We start from the raw sequence: 15,191 nt of genomic DNA, 5'->3' as shown, positions 1-15,191 counted from the left end.
CTCAGAAATGTCCTTGTTTTTGAAAGAAACGCACCTTTTTTGTCCATTAAAATAACATCAAATTGATCAGAAATACAGTGTAGACATTGTTAATGTTGTAAATGACTATTGTAGCTAGAAATAGCAGATTTTTTATGGAATATCTACATAGGCGTACAGAGGCCCATTATCAGCAAACATCACTCCTGTGTTCCAATGGCATGTTGTGTTAGCTAATCCAAGTTTATCATTTTAAAAGGCTAATTGATCATTAGAAAACCCTTTTGCAATTATGTAAGCACAGCTGAAAACTGTTGTGCTGTTTAAAGAAGCAATACAACTGGCCTTCTTTAGACTAGTTGAGTATCTGGAGCATCAGCATTTGTGAGTTCGATTACAGGCTCAAAATGGCCAGAAACAAAGACCTTTCTTCTCGTCAGTCTATTCTTGTTCTGCGAAATGAAGGCTATTCCATGCGAGAAATTGCCAAGAAACTGAAGATCTCGTACAACTCTGTGTACTACTCCCTTCACAGAATAGCGCAAACTGGCTCTAACCAGAATAGAAAAAGGAGTGGGAGGCCCCGGTGCACAACTGAGCAAGAGGACAAGTACATTTGTAATGGTTTTCTTTAGAGAAGTAGAGGAGTCAGGCGCAGGACACAGGGATAAATGTAAACAAACGTGTTTACTAAAAATATCAATAAATCTTCTCCTTGGAAAATACATAGTTTGGAGAAACACCTCCAACTACACAAAACAGAAAACAATCACCGACAAGACAAACAGGAAATGCAGAGGTTAAATAATGAACATAATTAGCGAAATCAAAAACAGGTGTACACAATAAAGACAAAACCAAACGAACAGTGAAACATCGATCGGTGGCAACTAGTAAGCCGGTGACGTCGACCGCCGAACGAACAAGGAGAGGGGCCGACTTCGGCGGGAGTTGTGACAGTACCCCCCTCCTGACGCGCGGCTCCAGCAGCGCGCCGACTCCGGCCTCGGGGACGACCCGGAGGACGGGGAGCAGGGCGATCCGGACGGAAGTGGTGAAAATCCTGGATTAACGACGGGTCCAGGATGTCTTCCGCCGGTACCCAGCTTCGCTCCTCCGGGCCATACCCCTCCCACTCCACGAGGTAATGAAGGCCCCTCGCCCGACGTCTGGAGTCCATAATGGCTCATACTGTATACGCCGGGGCCCCCTCGATGTCCAGAGGGGGCGGAGGAACCTCCCGTACCTCAGACTGCTGGAGCGGACCAGTCACCACCGGCCTGAGGAAAGACACATGGAACGAGGGGTTAATATGATAATCAGGGGGAAGTTGTAACCTTTAACAAACCTCGTTCAATCTCCTCAGGACTTTAAATGGCCCCACAAACCGCGGACCCAGCTTCCGGCAGGGCAGGTGAAGGGGCAGGTTTCGGGTCGAGAGCCAGACCCGATCCCCCGGTGCATAAACCAGGGCCTCACTGCGGTGGCTGTCGGCACTCGCCTTTTGCCGCCTGATGGCTCGTTGAAGACGTACATGGGCAGCATTCAATGTCTCCTCCGAGTGCCGAAACCATTCATCCACCGCAGGAGCCTCGATCTGGCTCTGATGCCATGGTGCCAGGACCGGCTGATACCCTAGCACACACTGAAAAGGGGTATGGTTAGTGGAAGAGTGGCGTAGGGAATTTTGGGCCATCTCTGCCCAGGGGATAAATGATGCCCACTCTCCCGGCCGGTCCTGGCAATAGGACCGCAAAAACCTACACACCTCTTGGTTGACTCTTTCCACCTGCCCGTTACTTTCGGGGTGGAACCCTGAGGTAAGGCTGACCGAGACCCCCAGGCATTCCATAAACGCCCTCCAGACTCTAGACGTAAATTGGGGACCCCGATCAGAGACTATATCCTCAGGCACCCCGTAGTGCCGGAATACATGGGTGAATAGGGCCTCCGCAGTCTGTAGAGCCGTAGCGAGACCGGGCAAAGGAAGGAGACGGCAGGACTTAGAAAACCGATCCACAATGACCAGGATCGTGGTGTTACCCCGTGACGGGGGAAGATCCGTCACGAAATCCACCGATAGGTGTGACCACGGTCGTTGCGGAACGGGAAGGGGTTGTAATTTCCCTCTGGGAAGATGTCTAGGTGCCTTGCACTGTGCGCATACTGAACAGGAGGAGACATAAACCCTCACGTCCTTGGCTAACGTGGGCCACCAGTACTTCCCCGTATGGCAGCGCACCGTCCGACCGATACCAGGGTGACCAGAGGAGGGTGATGTGTGGGCCCAACAGATCAAACGATCGCGAACATCAAACGGCACGTACACGCGCCCAACGGGACACTGGGAGGGAGTGGGTTCTGCACGTGACGCCCGTTCGATGTCCGCGTCCACCTCCCATACCACAGGTGCCACCAGGCATGAGGCTGGAATTATGGGAGTGGGCTCTGTGGACCGCTCCTCTGTATCATACATCCGGGACAGTGCGTCTGCCTTGACGTTCTGGGAACCTGGTTTATAGGAAAGAGTGAAAGAAAAGCATGTTGAAAACATAGCCCACCTAGCCTGGCGAGGGTTCAGTCTTCTCGCTGCCCGAATATACTCCAGATTTTGGTGGTCAGTCCAAATGAGGAAAGGGTGTCTAGCCCCCTCAAGCCAATGTCTCCACGCTTTCAGAGCCCCGACAACAGCTAACAACTCCCTATCCCCCACATCATAGTTTCGCTCCGCCGGGCTGAGCTTCTTCGGAAAGAAAGCACAGGGGCGGAGTTTTGGTGGTTTACCCGAGCGCTGAGATAGCACAGCCCCTATTCCAGCCTCAGATGCATCCACCTCAACTATGAACGCTAAGGAGGGATCCGGATGCGCCAGCACTGGAGCCGTGGTAAACAGAGCCTTCAGGTTACCAAAAGCTCTGTCCGCCTCAGCCGACCACCGCAATCGCACCGGTCCCCCCTTCAGTAAGGAGGTAATGGGAGCCGCCACCTGGCCAAAGCCCCGGATAAACCTCCGGTAGTAGTTGGCAAACCCTAAAAAACACTGCACCTCCTTTACCGTGGTTGGAGTCGGCCAATTACGCACGGCTGAAATGCGGTCAGTCTCCATCTCCACCCCTGACGCGGACAAACGGTACCCAAGGAAGGAGATGGACTGTTGAAAGAACAGACATTTCTCCGCCTTGACTTAAAGGTCATGCTCCAACAGTCGACCAAGCACCGTACACACAAGGGACACATGCTCAGCGCGGGTGGTGGAGTATATTAGAATATCATCTATATACACCACTACACCCCGCCCGTGCAGGTCCCTGAAGATCTCATCCACAAATGATTGGAAGACGGATGGAGCATTCATTAACCCATACGGCATGACGAGGTACTCATAGTGCCCAGAAGTAGTGCTAAGTGCCGTCTTCCACTCATCCCCTCCCCTGATACGCACCAGGTTGTACGCGCTCCTGAGGTCCAATTTTGTGAAGAAGCGCGCCCCGAGCAATGACTCTGTCATACTGGCGATCAGAGGCAGCGGGTAACTGTATTTAACAGTAATCTGGTTCAAACCTCGATAGTCAATGAACGGGCATAAACCTCCATCCTTCTTCTTCACAAAAAAGAAACTCGAGGAGACAGGTGAAATGGAGGGCCGAATGTATCCCTGTCCCAGAGATTCAGCGACATATGTTTCCATAGCCGCCGTCTCCTCCTGTGACAGAGGATACACGTGACTCCTGGGAAGTGCAGCGCCCTCCAGGAGATTTATCGCACAATCCCCCGGTCGATGGGGTGGTAATTGAGTCACCTTCCTTTTACAGAAGGCGATTGCCAAATCGGCATATTCGGGAGGAATGTGCATGGTGGAAACCCGGTTTGGACTTTCCACCGTAGTGGCACCTAAGGAAACACCTAAACACCTCCCTGAACACTGACAGGACCATCCCTTGAGAACCCTCTGTTTGCCACGAAATAATAGGATCATGAGAAGCCAACCAGGGAAGACCCAACACAACGGGAAACGCAGGAGCGTCAATCAGAAAGAGAATAATACTCTCTTCATGACTCCCCTGCGTTACCATAGCAATGGGAGCTGTGACCTCCCTAATCAGCCCCGACCCCAAAGGATGACTATCTAGGGCATGTACAGGGAAGGGAACATCAACGGGAACAATAGGAATCCCTAATCTATTGGCCAAGGACCGATCAATAAAGTTCCCAGCTGCGCCTGAATCTACTAGCGCCTTATGCTGGGAATGCGGGGAAAACCCCGGAAATCTTATAGATAACCACATGTGAGCAACAGGGGGGTCTGGGTGAGTCGTGTGCCTACTCACCTGAGATGTACCTCCAGTGTTCCGCCTACCACCTCGACTCCCTGGAAAACCTCCCCAGCACCGACCAGCAGTGTGTCCTCTGCGGTCACCTCTGGTGCATGGAATGGTTCCCCCTCCGGTCTCCCTAGTACCAGCCCCGCCCAACTCCATCGGTGTTGGGTCTAAGAGACTGGAGGATGGAACCAACGGACCCCGATCCGGACGTCCGCGGGAGGCCAGCAGGTTATCCAGCTGGATTGATAAGTCCACCAGCTGGTCCAGGTGGAGGGTGGTGTCCCTGCAGGCTAGCTCCCTACGAATGTCCTCTCGCAAACCACACCTGTAGTGATCGATCAGGGCCCGCTCATTCCATCCCGCACCAGCCGCCAGAGTTCTAAAATCCAGTGCAAACTCCTGAGCGCTCCTCATCTCCTGCCTTAAATGTAATAAGCGCTCTCCCGCCGCTCTTCCTTCTGGTGGATGATCAAATACTGCCCGAAAGCGGCGGGAGAAGTCCTCGTAGTTATCCCGAGTCGAGTCTTCCACCTCCCAGATGGCGTTGGCTCACTCCAGGGCTTTACCAGTCAGACAGGAGATGAGGGCGCTCACTCTCTCGCGTCCCGAGGGCGGCGGCTGGACAGCCGCCAGGTAGAGCTCCAGCTGGAGTAGGAACCCCTGACACCCGGCAGCTGTTCCGTCATACGCTCCCGGGAGCGAGAGCCGAATCCCACCGGATATAGACGGCGGTTGGGTATGATCCAGAGGTGCGCCTGGCGGTGGTGGGGCTGGGTCGACGGGACATCATTTACTCTCCACTCGCTCCATGGTCAGCAGCACGCAATCCATGGCAGTCATGAGACTCTGGATCATACTCGCCTGCTGCTGAACGCGCTCCTCTACACGAATAGGAGGGCTGGCTGCACCTGCTGACTCCATTGTGTGGTCGGTGATTCTGTAATGGTTTTCTTTAGAGAAGTGGAGGAGTCAGGCGCAGGACACAGGGATAAATGTAAACAAACGTGTTTACTAAAAATATCAATAAATCTTCTCCTTGGAAAATACATAGTTTGGAGAAACACCTCCAACTACACAAAACAGAAAACAATCACTAACAAGACAAACAGGAAATGCAGAGGTTAACAGGTGTACACAATAAAGACAAAACCAAACGAACAGTGAAACATCGATCGGTGGCAACTAGTAAGCCGGTGACGTCGACTGCCGAACACCGCCCGAACAAGGAGAGGGGCCGACTTCGGCGGGAGTCGTGACAACATTAGCGTGTCTAGTTTGAGAAACAGATGCCTCACAAGTCCTCAACTGGCAGCTTCATTAAATAGTACCCGCAAAACACCGGTCTCAACGTCAACAGTGAAGGGGCGACTCCAGGGGTCTGGCCTTCTAGGCAGAGTTGTGTCATGACTGTCCTGATCAGGTCAGGGTACAGGAGACCACCACCCTACAGATTATCTCCCAAAACCCCAACAGAGGAGGAGAGATCTAGGGGTCTGAAGATGTGGGGGTTTTATGACCCCTCACGCCATAATAAACCTTAGGCCACAGAGAAATTCCTTTGTCCTCACAATGGAATTCTGGCCTCAGAACATTAAACATGCAATAAAGGGACTTTGGAACAATGGTTTCCGTCAGCCACAACGGTGGTCATGACGAGAGGTGGAATATGAAAATGTATGTAACTTTTGTATTGTTATTAAAGGTTAAGAGATTACGTTATTATGAAAACATTGTACCTTTAAGAGTTTTCCCAGTATATGCCTGATGTTTATACATTGTACGTTGTGTGGAAAATATCCAAATCAAAGAGAATGTTTTGGTAAAGATGAGATGTGAAGGTAGTGTCTAAAATAGGATTTTAGTCAAATCTAGGCCTTGCCCCTTAACTTGGTCCGCCCAGAGAATTGCCCTAAAGGCGGTTACGCCCACTTCTGACCCTAGGGTATAAGACAGGAGAGTGAAGAATTAACATAGGAGACTAAGTGACCCCAAGCTGCAGCTAAGGTCCAACAAAGTCAACGAACCCCAAAACGAAACACAAGGTTGAAGACAAAGAAATCTTTTTCTACACGAGCTACGGACGAGTAGCTGTGTCTAAGCGGGTGAATTCAAGCCGAACCACACCCTCCATTGAATCGTGGTATATACACCGTTCGAGTCCGAAGCTGTGAGCTCTGAGCTACAGAGCTGTCTGTCCTCAGAAGACCCCTTTCAGATCAAGGGCGAGGGATCAGACCCCTAAGCCAAGAAGGACACTGACATCGTGAGGACAACCAGAGAGTTGCGCCGGAGAAGTGCGTCATTGAGAAGCCTAAACGACACACGCGGAGCTTCCCACCTGAGACCTCCAACACGTAATTACATCATTATATTCTGACCCATAAGAGCGGCAGTTCGGGGCAAGGCTAGGTTTAAATAAGCATGGCTGACAAATGAACCCAAATGTATATTTCTCTCGTGTACTTTCTTGATTTCTCTCTCTTTTAAATCCCCATTTTGGGTAACACGCGCCATAGTGTGTTGGCCCGTTATACTAAGTCCTAATCAATAGCTAGACTGTGTTTTGTGTATGTGTATTTTTATCATCATTTTAGCTTGCTAGTAAATAAATAATCAACTAAGATTGGTGTGGTAAACTCATTGGTGAAGCCCGGGTCCGTGCAGATTCCCGGATTATGCGACGTTCAGAATGAGACTGTAGAGGAAATTGATTAATTTAGCGACTGTTGTAAAATCGATATTCTGATATCCTTTGAGTTAATTTGGGAAATAGAAACTCAATCAAAATACTGTTCCCATGGTGCCCCAGGTTGATGAGTTAATAATTGCTTGATTCATTGCTTAATTAATTTAATCACGCAATTATAAACCGTTAATCATTCGATGAGCAACAGTTGTCACATTAACTAATACAACGTCACGACAGTTGCAAAGAAAAAGCCATATCTCAGACTGGCCAATAAAAAGAAAAGATTAAGATGGGCAAAAGAACACAGACACAAGACATAGGAACTCTGCCTAGAAGTCGTCTTATTTTCACAATCCATTCACACACACGCACGCACACACACACACACACACACACACACACACACACACACACACACACACACACACACACACACACACAAACATCTGTTACCCTTACCCCCTCTGCCCACCCAACCAGGAGCTCCAAATCTAGCCCATCAAGGTGAGCACATGTTTTGGGTGACAACAGACCACGTGAGCCTGAGTTACGCAAGGACTTTACAAAGAGCTCCCCATGTCTCTTTACCTCCCCCTTTCTCTCCTTTCTCTCTCTCTCTCTCTCTCTCTCTCTCTCGCTTTCTCTCTCTCTCTCTCTCTCTCTCTCTCTCACTCTCTCCCCACTATCTCTATCTCTCCCCTCTCTCTCCCCCATTTCTCTCTCATTCTCTCTCCTTTCTCTCTCTCTTTATCTCTACCCACTCTCCATCTTTCCCCACTCTCTCTCTCTCTCTCTCTCTCTCTCTCTCTCTCTCTCTCTCTCTCGCTCTCTCTCCTTTCTCCCTCTCTTTCTTTCTTCCCCCTCTCTTTATCTCTACCCACTCTCTCTCTCTCTCCATCTCTCCCCTCTCTCTCTCCCCTGTTTCTCTCAGTCTAATTGTACACAGTAAATAAGAATAGAATATGTTTCTAAACACTTGTACATTAATGTGGATGCTAACATGATTACAGATAACCCTGCATTTTTTATTTTACCTTTATTAAACTAGGCAAGTCAGTTAAGAACAAATTCTTATTTTCAATGACGGCCTAGGAACAATGGGTTAACTGCCTTGTTCAGGGGGAGAACAACAGATTTATACCTTTTCAACTCAGGGATTTGAACTTGCAACCTTCCAGTTACTAGTCCAACACTCTAACCACTAGGCTACCCTGAATAGTGAATTAGGATCAGTGAGAAAGTTACAGAGGGTCAATGATCATACCCCAAGACATGCTAACTTCTCACCATTGTCAGTAACAGGTTAGCATGTCTTGGGGGTATGATATTTTCACAACAGTAATTCATACAACAGGAATTTGCATTTTCTAGCCCACCCACTTTTAACCCCACCTCTCACCCAATTTTCCATCTACCCTCTCCCCCACAACCCTACCCTCCCCCACCCAAATTTGGCCGGGTAAAGAGCAGACAAATCATAACAAACAAGTCTTAAACATCAATAATAATAACAATAATAACAACAACAACAACAACAACAATAATAATAACAATAATATAATAACAATAATAATAATAATAATAACAACAATAATGATCATAATAATAACACAAGAAACAAAGCAAAAACATACAACAAAAAATGTACGATAATACAAGCATATAAAAAGTAGAAGTAGAGTTATTTATTCGATAGTCAGCGACAGTGTCTGACTATTGTAAAACAATACACTCTACTACAAGGAAAAGGCCAGCCTGAACTTCCTGTCTGGAGAGTCACTCAGAGGTTGTGAACACACACACAATGCAAACAATGGTAACCTTGGAGACAATAGGGCATTCATATCGAACGTTACAAATGCGCATGTATCAAAATGTTTTACAGCAAACAATGGAAAACTACTAAGATTGCTTATATCCAATATTAGCTGTAAGCTAAAACATTGGAACTGAGCATGGACCCAAGCCGAGGCCTACTGTTTAACTTAGCTACTGTGTCCACAACACAACGAAGCAGACCACAACTACATAAAACAAAACTAAGACTACTTTATTTACAACTACCTTTTGAGAAGAAACATATTACTTGTTAAACAAGATCTCTTTCTCTGAGCAATTGTATTAGTATAATATAATAACTTCCTCATTTTTTGTAGCATACAATATAGCTCAGTATTTGAATTATTTATTTTATACAGTCATTATTGCTCATCTTTATTAAGGGTATCAATCATTTTGGACCACACTGTATAACCAACCTATTACAACTTGGCATGTCTTAAAACTGTCTCCTCATTCAGGTACAAAGTACTGAATGCCAGCGTCATCCCCGAGGGCCAGTTCATGGACAACAAGAAGGCTTCTGAGAAGCTGCTTGTGTCCATTCATATAAATCACAATGATTTTTCAATCACTTCCGAACCCACTGTGTTTCTTTTCCTGTACCTGAGTGAATCCATTCTCTCTGTGATCCACTCACATGTCTTGTTGTTGACTTAAATAAAAATAATCTCCATTCAACATTTGAAGGTCCAGACCCAAATGGACCCCTAAGCCCTATCTACATGTGTAGGTAATATTATGTGGGTAGGAGGGGTGGAAGTTTCAACCATATTGCTTATACCAATCAAATCCTCTCATATCTCCACAAGTGCATAGGGCATTAGGTTTAGGGAGCGATTTGGGATTGGGTCTAAGAATGTGGTAATTCTGTATTGAGTGCTTTCAGCGGTCAAGTGTATTCTATAAATAATTTTTTCAATGTTTTAAATGGGATTGTCATTTGCCCTCTGTGACATCATCATAGCGTGCCTGTAAAAAGGGGGAGGGGCTCAGCCAGCCCACTGTAGAAATAATGACATCACCACCATAGTTTTTAAAGGGATGTTGGGGTCTTTAAATTTCAATAGGCTCATTATTGAGACTTAGCACTGGTATAAAACATCTTAAAGGATTTCATGTTCCCACACAAGCCTTTGTTTAATGAAGATGATGCAAAAATCTTCCATTATGAACGTAACTTTAAGCTTACTTTACTTTAACCATGTGGTAAGAAAATGTAAAACCTTAAAATAGTGTTCTGTATGTCTTCATGATTCGGCTACACTCAAAGTTCACATATGAACGACTCAACTCAAAGTTCACATATGAACAACTCAACTCAAAGTTCACATATGAACGACTTCAAAATTCACACATGAACGACTCAACTCAAAGTGAAGACAACAGGATGACGTGGTCTAGAAACAGCTCCTGTTCCCAAGCCTAGGCACCTGTGTAGATCAGGGCTGTATGTACACTGCCTTGCAAAAGTAGTCCTACCCTTTGGATTTATTCACATTGTACTGTTACAAAGTAGGATTAAAATGGATTTAATTGTAAAAAAAAAAAATCTACACAAAATACTCTGTAATGTCAAAGTGGAAGAAAAAGTTTTGTTATTTCTAAAGGGAAAATACATCAATCTAGTTGTTGCATAAGTATTCAGCTCTCTGATTTAATACATGTTAGAAACACCTTTGGCAGTGATTACAGCTGTGAGTCTTCTTGGGTAAGTCTCTAAGAGCTTTACACACCTGGATGGTGCAATATTAGCCCATTATTCTTTTCATAATTCTTCAAGCTGTGTCAAGATGTTGGGGATCACGGCTAGACAGAAATGGCCAAGTCTTGCCATTGTCAAACAGATTTAAATCAAAACTGTAACTAGGCCACTCAGGAACATTCACTGTCTTCTTTGTAAGACACTCCAGTGTAGAGCTGACCTTGTGTTGTAAGTTATTGCCCTGCTGAAAAGTGAATTCCTCTCCCACAGTGTGGTGTAAAGCAGGTTTTCCTCTAGGATTTTGCCTGTGCTTAGCTCCACCCCTTTTCATTTCATCCTGAAAAACACCCTAGTATTTGCGGATGACAAGCATACCCATACCATGATGCAGCCACCACCATGCTTGAAAATAAGAAGGCAGTTACTCAGTGATGTGGTGTGTTGGATTTGCCCCAAACATAAGGCTTTGCATTTAGGCCAAAAAGTGTATTCCTTTTCAGTATTGTTTTGCAGTATTACTTTAGTGACTTGTTGCATACATGCATGTTTTGGAATATTTGTATTCTATATACTTGTGTTCTTCTTTTCACACATTTAAATAATCATTGTGGAGTCACTACAATGTTGTTGATCCATCCTCAGTTTTCTCCTATCACAGTCACCGAACTCTGTAACTGTTTTAAAATCACCAATGTCCTCATGGTAACATCCCTGAGCAGCTTCCTTCCTGTCCTGCAGCTCAGTTCAGAAGGATGACTGTATCTTTGATGTGTCTGGGTGGTTTAATACATCATCCACAGCATCATTATGAACTTGACTATGCTTAAAGATATATTCAATGTCTGACTTGTTATTGTTACCCATCTACCAATCACTGGCTTTCTTTATGAGGCTTTCTCAAAGCTCCCTGGTCTTTGTTGATGAGTCTTGACTGAGGGACCATACAGATGTTGTATGAATGGGGGACAGAGGATGGGTTAGTCATTCAACCGCTGTTATGTCACACAGAGTGTGTCCATGTAACTTATAAGGCGTATTAGGCTTGACTAGCCTTCCCTGTAGCTCAGTTGGTAGAGCATGGTGTTTGCAACATGTGGGTTGTGGGTTCGTTTCCCACGGGGGGCCAGCACAGAAAAAAAAAAAATGTATGAAATGTATGCATTCACTACTGTAAGTCGCTCTGGATAAGAGCGTCTGCTAAATGACTAAAATGTAAAAAAAAATGTAAAATGACTAAACAAAGGGGCTGAATACTTATGCAACGACTAGATTTGAGTTATCACATTTTTATTAATCTTTTTAAAAAATTGGAATTTTTCTTCCACTTTGACATTAGAGTTATTTCAGTAGGTTATTGACCAAAAATGACATTTAAATCCATTTTACTTCCACGATGTAAGATATAAAAAATGTGAAGTAATCCAAGGGGTATGAATACTTTTGCAAGGTACTGTATCAAGGTACTGTATCAAGGTACTGTATCAAGACACTGTATCAAGGTACTGTATCAAGGTACTGTATCAAGACACTGTATCAAGGTACCGTATCAAGACACTGTATCAAGGTACTGTATCAAGACACTGTATCAAGACACTGTATCAAGGTACTGTATCAAGGTACTGTATCAAGACACTGTATCAAGGTACCGTATCAAGAATGCTGATCTAGGATCAGATAACCCCTGACCCTACCCCATCAATGTCATTTATTCAGATCCCTCCCTGACCCCACCCCGTCCATCCATCTTATCAGACCCCCCCTGACCCAACCCCGTCCATGTCATCTTATCAGACCCCCCCTGACCCCACCCCATCCATGCCATCTTATCAGACCCCCCCTGACCCCACCCCGTCCATGTCATCTTATCAGATCCCCCCTGACCACACCCGTCCATGCCATCTTATCAGACCCCCCTGACCACACCTGTCCATGCCATCTTATCAGACCCCCCTGACCCCACCCCATCCATGTCATCTTATCAGACCCACCCTGACCCCACCCCGTCCATGTCATCTTATCAGACCCCCCTGACCCCAGCCAGTCCATGTCATCTTATCAGACCCCCCCTGACCCCACCCCGTCCATGTCATCTTATCAGACCCCCCTGACCCCACCCAGTCCATGTCATCTTATCAGATCCCCCCTGACCCCACCCCGTCCATGTCATCTTATCAGACCCCCCGACCCCACCCCATCCATGTCATCTTATCAGACCCCCCCCTTGACCCCACCCCGTCCATGTCATCTTATCAGACCCCCCTGACCCCATCCCGTCCATGTCATCTTATCAGATACCCCCTGACCCCACCCCGTCCATGTCATCTTATCAGACCCCCCCTTGGCCCCACCCCGTCCATGTCATCTTATCAGACCCCCCTGACCCCGTCCATGTCATCTTATCAGACCTCCCCTGACCCCACCCAGTCCATGCCATCTTATTCATTATGATCTAAAAGGCTCCTACTCTGAGCTGCTTGATATATATATACTGCTCAAAAAAATAAAGGGAACACTTAAACAACAAAATGTAACTCCAAGTCAATCACACTTCTGTGAAATCAAACTGTCCACTTAGGAAGCAACACTGTTTGACAATAAATTTCACATGCTGTTGTGCAAATGGAATAGACAACAGGTGGAAATTATAGGCAATTAGCAAGACACCCCCAATAAAGGAGTGGTTCTGCAGGTGGGGACCACAGACCACTTCTCAGTTCCTATGCTTCCTGGCTGATGTTTTGGTCACTTTTGAATGCTGGCGGTGCTTTCACTCTAGTAGTAGCATGAGACGGAGTCTACAACCCACACAAGTGGCTCAGGTAGTGCAGCTCATCCAGGATGGCACATCAATGCGAGCTGTGGCAAGAAGGTTTGCTGTGTCTGTCAGCGTAGTGTCCAGAGCATGGAGGCGCTACCAGGAGACAGGCCAGTACATCAGGAGACGTGGAGGAGGCCGTAGGAGGGCAACAACCCAGCAGCAGGACCGCTACCTCCGCCTTTGTGCAAGGATGAGCAGGAGGAGCACTGCCAGAGCCCTGCAAAATGACCTCCAGCAGGCCACAAATGTGCATGTGTCTGCTCAAACGGTCAGAAACAGACTCCATGAGGGTGGTATGAGGGCCCGACGTCCACAGGTGGGGGTTGTGCTTACAGCCCAACACCGTGCAGGACGTTTGGCATTTGCCAGAGAACACCAAGATTGGCAAATTCGCCACTGGCACCCTGTGCTCTTCACAGATGAAAGCAGGTTCACACTGAGCACGTGACAGAAGTGACAGAGTCTGGAGACGCCGTGGAGAACGTTCTGCTGCCTGCAACATCCTCCAGCATGACCGGTTTGGCGGTGGGTCAGTCATGGTGTGGGGTGGCATTTCTTTGGGGGGGGGGTCGCACAGCCCTCCATGTGCTCGCCAGAGGTAGCCTGACTGCCATTAGGTACCGAGATGAGATCCTCAGACCCCTTGTGAGACCATATGCTGGTGCAGTTGGCCCTGGGTTCCTCCTAATGCAAGACAATGCTAGACCTCATGTGGCTGGAGTGTGTCAGCAGTTCCTGCAAGAGGAAGGCATTGATGCTATGGACTGGCCCGCCCGTTCCCCAGACCTGAATCCAATTGAGCACATCTGGGACATCATGTCTCGCTCCATCCACCAACGCCACGTTGCACCACAGACTGTCCAGGAGTTGGTGGATGCTTTAGTCCAGGTCTGGGAGGAGGTCCCTCAGGAGATCATCCGCCACCTCATCAGGAGCATGCCCAGGCGTTGTAGGGAGGTCATACAGGTACGTGGAGGCCACACACACTACTGAGCCTCATTTTGACTTGTTTTAAGGACATTACATCAAAGTTGGATCAGCCTGTAGTGTGGTTTTCCACTTTAATTTTGAGTGTGACTCCAAATCCAGACCTCCATGGGTTGATAAATTGGATTTCCATTGATTATTTTTGTGTGATTTTGTTGTCAGCACATTCAACTATGTAAAGAAAAAAGTATTTAATAAGATTATTTCTTTCATTCAGATCTAGGATGTGTTGTTTAAGTGTTCCCTTTATTTTTTTGAACAGTGAATATTTTTTAACCTTTATTTAACTAGGCAAGTCAGTTAAAAACAATTTTTTATTTACAATGATGGCCTTCCGGGGAACAGTGGGTTACCTGCCTTGTTCAGCAGCAGAACGACAGATTTTGGTCTCTGAAAGGATTGGTCCCTGAAAGGATTGGATAGGAAAGCAATATGGTGAAAACTCCTGGCCTATCAGAAGGCAGGGTTGACCTACCACCATACTGCTTATTTATCCCATTCTTTCAGATCTACACAAGCTGACTAGACTAGCTGGTGCTACTACTGGAATACATCAAACAAGTGGAAAGACTAGAGTGATCCAGGAGGGGTTTGGGAAACACTGGACGAGAGTCTAGGGATCACAGGATGTTGGTGGCACACATGGTTTCCAGTTGTTTGATGCCATTCCATTTCCTCCACTGCTAGGGATTGATTCAGGAATGGGCCAACAGCCAACCTTTCTCTCACAACAGCTCCACAGCTCCACCCAGTGGAGAGAAAGGAGAACTGCTACCTCGTAAAACTTTCCCCAAACCAACAGCACCTTGGTGCTTTACAGACAGCTCTGTTTGAGGTTTAGAGGGTATTAAA

This window comes from Salmo salar, chromosome ssa02 (genome assembly GCF_905237065.1).
Source record: "Salmo salar chromosome ssa02, Ssal_v3.1, whole genome shotgun sequence".
NCBI lineage: Eukaryota > Metazoa > Chordata > Actinopteri > Salmoniformes > Salmonidae > Salmo > Salmo salar.
Note: the sequence above shows the minus strand (reverse complement) of the source record.